This window comes from Arvicanthis niloticus, chromosome 12, assembly GCF_011762505.2.
Source record: "Arvicanthis niloticus isolate mArvNil1 chromosome 12, mArvNil1.pat.X, whole genome shotgun sequence".
NCBI lineage: Eukaryota > Metazoa > Chordata > Mammalia > Rodentia > Muridae > Arvicanthis > Arvicanthis niloticus.
In genome coordinates this window covers 60,763,259-60,771,313 of record NC_047669.1, presented here as the reverse complement: position 1 = coordinate 60,771,313, position 8,055 = coordinate 60,763,259, and the positions used below count along the sequence as shown (strand labels likewise).

At 40.9% G+C, this 8,055-nt stretch overlaps 1 pseudogene; it reads right to left on the bottom strand.

Annotated features, from left to right (window-relative positions):
* Positions 1 to 3,298: 3,298 nt before the first annotated feature.
* Positions 3,299 to 3,792, bottom strand: LOC117717639 (centrin-2 pseudogene; annotated as a pseudogene).
* Between the last annotated feature and the right edge of the window lie 4,263 nt (positions 3,793 to 8,055).

Below are 8,055 nucleotides of genomic sequence, written 5' to 3'. Positions count from 1 at the left end.
GTGGGCCACTTTCCCACCTCAAAGTCGCTGCAACAAAGCATTGTTCAAGCATGCTGTACCTGGGTGGGACACTGTTGCTGAAGGATTTCCGTTTCTGAGTTTTGGTCCTTTGCTCCCCAAGCCCATCTCTGCTTCATCCCATGTGATGACTTGGGGACTTTTAGACATAGGTGACCTTTTCTTTTTCCCTTGAGATAGAATCTTGTATACTACAGGTTAGCATCAAAGTTGCTCTGCAGACAAGGATGCCCTTTGCAAGTTGATTCTTCTGCCTTTGCGCTAGGATTAGAGGGATGTACCACCACACCCAGGAGATCAAACACAGGGCTTCATACATGTCAAGTCAATAAAGCCAAGCAGTGAGTTACTTCTTACCTTCTTACTCCTATGGCTTTTTCTTTCCCATACTCCTCATTTGTTTGTCTCTCTCTCTCTCTCTCTCTCTCTCTCTCTCTCTCTCTCTCTCTCTCTCTCTCTCTCTCTCTCTCTCTCTGTCTCTCTCTGTCTCTCTCTCTCTCCCTTTCAACAGATCCTCACTATATAGCCCTAGCTGGCCTTGGCATCGAACACACAGAGATTCACCTGCCTCTGCCTCCAAAGTGCTGTGGTTAAAGCACTTTGTATCATCTCATCCAGACCCTCAGATTCCTAATCTGCAAAATGAATCTCTTTTGGTAGAGTGTTGGTTAGTTTTTGCCACACTTGACACAAGATAGAGTCACCTGGGAAGAGGGAACTGAAATTGAGAAATAGCCTACAACAGATTGGCCAGTAGGCAAGTCTGTAGTGGCATTTTCTTAATTAATGGTTGATGTGGGAAGGCCTAGTCCACTGTGAGCAGTGTCACCCCCTAGACAGGGGTTCCTGGGTTGCATAAGAAAGAGAGCTGAACAAGCATTGGAAATCGAGCCAGTAAACACCACTCCTCTACGGCCTCTGCTTCAGTCCCCACCTCTATGTTTCTTCTGGGGTTTCTACCCTTCCTTCCCTTGATAATGGTGATACAGTAAGTGCAAGCAAAATAACCCGTTTTCTCCACCCTAGTTGCTTTTGCTTGTCATTTTATCACAAACAGACATCACATTAGAATGGATGTGAATTTCAGTTTTTCAGAAGGCTGACTATTAAGGGAGGCTTCGTGGCCCAATGGTAGTGCGTCTGACCTTTGGAGGCTGAGTGTTAAAGACGATGTGGAGAAACAGACTTACTACTATTTTCTTCTATTCAGAGCATAATATCAACACCAGCTTCACTCACGCCTTTTAATGTGCCCTTTCTTTCCTCTGTCGCTCCTATCCTCCTTCCTCCTTCCCTCTATCCCCCTCTTTTCCTTCTTTTCTTCTTCGTCCAATATGGCTGAGTGTCTGCAGTATTCCGAGCTTTTCATTAGCACAGTCCCTTCTCTGGAACTCATTTAATAAATATAAATATAAAGATTAAAGCCAATTGTTATTATAACATTGTATGAAAGAACTACACAGAGTCAGGCAGTAGCGGGGCAGGAGGAGTTTTGGGAAGAGGTCAGGGGTGAGTGTTTCAGGGTGTGTGGGAGTAAGCCACACAGGAAGAAAGCATTAAGAACCCTGCAGATTGAGGACCACAGGAGGAGGAGCGGAAAGAGAAAAGTGATGAACAGCAGGGGACAGACTGAGACAAAGGGGTCCTTCTGTTGTGTTCTGTCTTCTTTTGGAAGGTTTGATTTCTATAGGGGTCAAAAATATGTTTTCATAGTTATTGGCCATTATGTTTATTATGGTGTGAGTATATTTGGGTGTATCATGTGTGTATAAATATGGGCATGCATGTGCCATAATACATGTGTACAGGTCATGGATGACTTCAGGAGTCAGCTCTCTCCTATGACTGTGGGTAGCAGGGATTCAAATCAGGACCCCAGGCTTGCCTGGCAGGTGATTTTCTTCACTGAGTATCATTCTGGTCCTTTTCTAGGAATTTCAACAGCAAAATGATATTTGCAAATTTTTGGTTATACAGCACAACATAAAAAGAAATTTAATTATGTGTTCATGAAAAGAAATTTAACTATCATGTGTTTGTTTTATAATGCAAAAAGTAGAGTCATGACATTTTGGGGGGGGTGGAAGTTACCTTATATCAACAGCAGGAGTTTTTGTTTGCTTGCTTTGTTTTGTTTTTCAAGTCAGGGTTTCTCTGTATAGCTCTGACTGTCCTAGAATTTGCTTTGTAAATGAGGCTGGCCTGGAACTCACAGATATCTACCTGCCTCTGCCTTCTAAACGCTGGGAGTTAAGGGTTGTGGCACCACACCCATCATAGCAGCAATATCTTAATTCTTTTCTTTCTTAGTCTTGTTTGGGGTACCATAGCCAGGAGACTTTGATTTACACGGATACATGGTCTCAAATGGCAAATTTGAAAGTGGGTTGTCTTAAAATAATCTTGAAATCTAAAGATACTGTTTTATAAAAAGAGATGAAAGAGAAACATTTGTCCTTAGTTCTATACAAAAAAGGAAGTTATAATCTGACTTAGAATGGGAGGGCCAGTCGCTAAGACACAGCGTGGATAATGTTCAGAAGAGAAAGTTTCTCTGGAGCAGTTGGTGTTTAAGGTGATGTGGCAATATAGAAAGGCTCCTAATTGGCTCATTCATAACAAGGAGCTTCATGTCCCTGCCTGGGGTCTGCTTTGGATAAAAATGGTAGATGACGGTTCACTTAAGAAATCCTCTGCTTTGGAAAGCCTGTGCTTTGGAATTCTGGGTCATCATTTCAGGTTTCTTTCTTTTTTTCTTTTTCTTTCTTTCTTTCTTCCTTTCTTTCTTTTTTTTTAATTAAGAAAGGTTTATTTTTTAAAAGACAAAGCAAGCACTCATTGGGTTTTGTAAAAGAGAAAACTGCACTGTGGTGTCAAATGAAAATCAAAACCGTTTTAAGAACAACCACTGCTTATGGTGAGCTGGATGAATGACAACTAAGAAGCCATTGAACATTTTCAGCTGTGCGGATATGCGTGAGCAAGGTGAGTAGTGGGAGGTGGGGTGGCCACAGTCACTCGTGCAGACCTTTCCCCCACTCTGTGTGCTCTTGTTCTGCCCTGTTGACTCAGTCAGCAGGTAAACGTACAAAGAACTTAATATCAAAGAACACTTTCAGAAGTCAAAGGTAGATTCAAGGTCATGGCTAAAGTTACTCCAGAGGTTGGGGGAGGGCGTGGCTCTCAAAAGCCATATTTCACAAAATGCCAGGCACTAGATCTAGTCCCCTGTGCTTGCAGTAGAAAAAGAAACACCCATCTTAATGGAGGCTGGTCTTTGTCACAATGTGTGGAACTCTTGCTCATGGTCCTCACCGTCTCCATCTCGATCGAGCTTCATCCATCATTTCCCGCAGTTGCTCATGTGTCAGCTTCTCACCCAGCTCCTTGGCTACACGACTAAGATTCTTGAATGACATTTCCCCAGCCTCATCATCATCGAAACAGCTCAAAAGCTCTCAGGATTTCTTCTTTGGTGTCTTTCTCAGACATTCTCTGAGTCACTGAAGTTCCTTTTTCCTGTTCCTTCTCTATCAATATCATTTATCGTTTTCTTGATTTCTTCTTCCTTGGGTTCAACGTCCAGAGCCCTCATTGCCTCCTTTAATTCTTTGATGTCTCTAGTTCCGGTTCTATCAGCATCAAAGAGATCAAAAGTTTCCTGGATTTCCTGTTTCTGTTCTTCAGTAAGTTCAGGCTTAGGGCTCATCCATTTTCTCTGGGCACTGGATGCCATATTTGTCTTCTTAAAATTAGAGGCCATCACCCAACGGACTCTGCCTCATTTCAGGTTTCTTGACACAGCTACAGATGTGTTGGGAGCCGACTTTAGTAGAAAGTGGCTAGATCAATTTTGCAGCCATCTGGAACCATATACCCTGATGAAAGACTTGGTTTTCAAAAGCCTATAACAGCTGAAGCACACTCTGATAAATATCTTGTTTATCCCACATAGCTTGTTTTGCTGTTTAGTGACCTCAGCTGTATGGTGCACGTGGTAAAATGTTTTCACCTGTGTTCTCCTGCTTGTGTATATAAATACCTCAATTCCCTTCAATAAGGGAGACTTGAGAAAATAGAAGAGACTGAATCACACCCTGTCTTGTCTCCGTTCTTCGCATCTCTTGCCCCAAGAGCCATTCTCTCTCTTGACCAGAGCACTTAGCCCCAAAATTGTTGAGGCAAAAGTGTTGAGGCAGAATGTGGGCCTCAACACAGATGTGTCAAGCAGGTCAGTGCCACAGTGCATTCAGCAAGACTTAACTAGTTCACCGGAGGCAGGTGTTCTTATTGCCAAATGTTTTTTAGGTCCATATATGAATTAAGAGAAGCCATGCCAGTTTTGCTCAGAAATCTCCAAGGGTGCCTGTATGGGAAAAACATGGTCCCTAGAAATATCAATCTTTGGTTATATGATTAGGATTTATTCACCGCAAGAGAAAAATAAAAACTGTAAAATTTGTATGTCACTATTAAGCTTATGTGCAAGTAGAGCTATAAACTCAGGTGGAGAATGAACAAATTGGATTATATACAAGCCCTATATATCTATCTATCATCTATCTATTTATTATAATATATATGCAATATATAATACATATATAATACATGCATATATAATATATAACATAATGTATCATAAAATAAAATTTTATCATATATATGATATATATATATGATAAAACATATATATATATATAGATATATATATATATATATATAATATTTTTAAAAATGTGGTGGTTTGGATGAGAATGGCTCCCATCAAATTTTATATATTTGAATGCTTGGTCCCAGCTGCTTGAACTGTTTGGAAAGGATTAGAAGGTATAGCACTGTTGAGGGAGGTATATCACTGGTTAAAGACTTTTCAGTTTTAAAAGCCTATGCTATTCATAGTTAGCTCTCTGCCTCCTACTGTAGATCAAGATGCTGGCTGTCAGCTACTGCTTCATTGGCATGCCTTTCTGCCTGCTGCCATGCTCCCCACCGTAATGGTCATGGACTCTCACTTTCTAGAACCATGAACCCTTTATAAGTTGCCTAGGTTATGGTGTCATAGCAATACAAAAGACAAAGGGCTGGAGAGGTTGCTCAGTGACTAAGAGTATATTTTGCTTTACAGGGGACTGGAGTTAAGTTCCCAACATCTATGTGCAGTTACAGCTACCTGAAACTCAACTCCAGGGAGTCAGATGCCCTCTGGCTTCCATAGCCAGTGTGGTCAAGTGCACCAACACTAATTACACACAAAAATACAACTCTCTAAAAAGAAGTATACTATAAGTTTCACTTATTTTTGGTGACTAGTTTTGTGAAGTTAAATATAAATAGAGAATGTTGTAAGCACCGGATCCGGGATACTGGTTTATTCTGCTGCCTTAGCCTCTTCTTTAGTATCTTGCCATAGTCTCAAGTCCTTACCATCTTGTCAGCTACTTTTCTTATCACTGGGATCACAGATGAGAAGCAACTTAAGGGAAGAGGGATGGCTTTTGGCTCATGTTTTGAGGGGTGACATGTCTCCAGTGTGGCTAAAGTATGTTATGTCTGTTTGTTATGTTTTGGTGGACCAGGAAACAAGGCTTTCATGGGAAGTGGAACTGGGTGACAGTAACAGTCAATCTGTAAAGCCAAAATAATTCACAAAGAATACATGTAAATACAGAATCATGCAATATGTAACTGGCTTCCTACCCTCAGCACAACTGCTTTGAGGTTCATGCCCATTACTACTGGCATTTGTAGCTTCCTGCCTTTTGCTACTCAGTGGATCTGAGTGCACAGTATACATTTTGCTTAGCCAGTCATCCCTGACGTCTAAGGAGATACCAGCTTGTAAAAATTATGGACACAGTTGCTATGTGTCGGAATACCAATTACAAGAGTAGAACACAGTGTTTTCACAGTCAAGAAGTGATCAAGCTTAGTATCACTAATAATGGGATAAAGTAACATTCTGAGCCTCCACCTGGGTCGTGCTAAGAAAGACATAATGCTACTCTTGTACTGTTCTTGCCCAAATGCATAACCTGTTTAAAAGCATGAGGAAATGACCAGACAAAACCAAGACAGGAGCATTCTATTAATCAAGTGACCGCTACTCTATAAATAAGAAAATGCCATGGAAGACAAACAGAGAAGAGGGAACTGTTCTGGACTGAAAACAAAACAAAATGAACAAGTGAGAAAAAAGCCTTAAAGACACATGGCCCTCTCTCTGAAGGAAATACCAAGGCAGACCTAGCTACTCGAATAGCTGCAGTTACTTTATCAGATTTACAATCTAACTTGGATAAGGCCATAAAGGCTCATGAGTTACATCACCTTAATTCTAAAACTTTAAAAGGTATGTTTAAAATTACCAGAGAACAAGCTAGACAAATAGTCAAACAATGTCAATCATGTGTTAAACTTTTACCAGTTCCTCATTTGGGTGTAAATCCAAAGGGACTGATACCAAACAGTATCTGGCAAATGGATGTTACTCATTATAATGAATTTGGCAAGCAAAAATATATACATGTATGTGTAGACACATACAGTGGTTTCATTTATGCAACATTACAAATTGGAGAAGCAAGCAAGCATGTGATTGCTCATATGCTTGCTACAATCGCTGTATTGGGTGTGCCTAAACAGATAAAAACTGACAATGGCCCAGGTTATACAAGCTCCAGTTTCCACCAATTTTGTGAAAGATTGGGAATACTACATAAAACGGGTATTCCATATAATCCACAGGGCCAAGGTATAGTAGAAAGGGCATATCAAACCATTAAATGTCAATTTGAAAAAATTAAAAAGGGGGAATGGTACCCTACCAAGGGATCCCCCAGAAATATCCTTCATCATGCACTCTTCATTTTAAAATTTTTAAATTTGGATTCTGAAGGAAAATCTGCTGCAGATAGATTCTGGCATCCTGATACCAAAAAGAATTTTGCAACAGTCCTCTGGAAAGACCCATTAACTGGAACCTGGAATGGGCCAGACCCAGTGCTTATCTGGGGAAGAGGTTCTGTTTGCATATATACCCAAACTGCAGATGCTGCACGTTGGCTGCCAGAGAGACTGATTAAACAAATAGACAACAATAACAAATCCAGGGAGGAGAAACCCCCTGAGAAGCGTATTTTTTTACATCACCACCCATATCTCCAGGGTGGCTCTATTGGACTCTTGATTCCCTGACTTATGATTTAGTGGGGAACTAGATTGTTTTAGATTTAGTGGGAATTTAGATTGTTTAGACCCAGGAGAAAACCCACTACCACAGTTACTATAGTTGTTTTTTGGGTTTGAGATTGACTAGAGCAGGAACAGGGATTTCCTTAGTTTTCTTTAGATCAAAGCTATGGATCAGTTTTGTATTTATATAGATTTAGATTCTGATATAAGACATTTATAAACAGAATAGAAGAGGCTTACACTTTTTACTCCTCTGATAGAGGGAGTTATATGTTGCCCTTTAAAAAGAGTGTTGCTGTCATACTAACTATTCAGGCGTTGTTAAGTCTCTTGTCTTTTGGGTCCATGCGGTTCAACAAACTGATGGCTTTTGTATGAGATGCTATTCAAATGAAACCCACACAGGTCCACTGTTACAGGCTGGAAGTAAGGGATTGTAAAACCTCTGTCATCAAGACTAATGAGGTATATCCCCTAACTTACGCGCTAAGCTGGATAGTCAGTGACGGGTAAGAGAGCATACCGAGACCCTTGCCCCTAAAAGAAGGGAGGCCTCACCATCCTAAGACAGGAGCTCAACCAGTGGCTGTTGAGTATCCAAGGACGGGAAAGGGAAAGGGAGGCTGGGGTCCTTTGCTCCAACCTAGGACAGGCACGGTTTCCGTAAGTTTTCCCAGCCTTCCCTTTTAATAAAAAATTTTAAAAGGGGGACCTGTTGGGGGCCGACTTTTAGCAGAAAGCGGCTATCAGCTTTGCAGCCATCTTGAGCCATATACCCTGACATGAGACTTGGATTACAATAGCCTACAACAGCTGAGCACACTCCGATAATCTTGGTTTAGATAC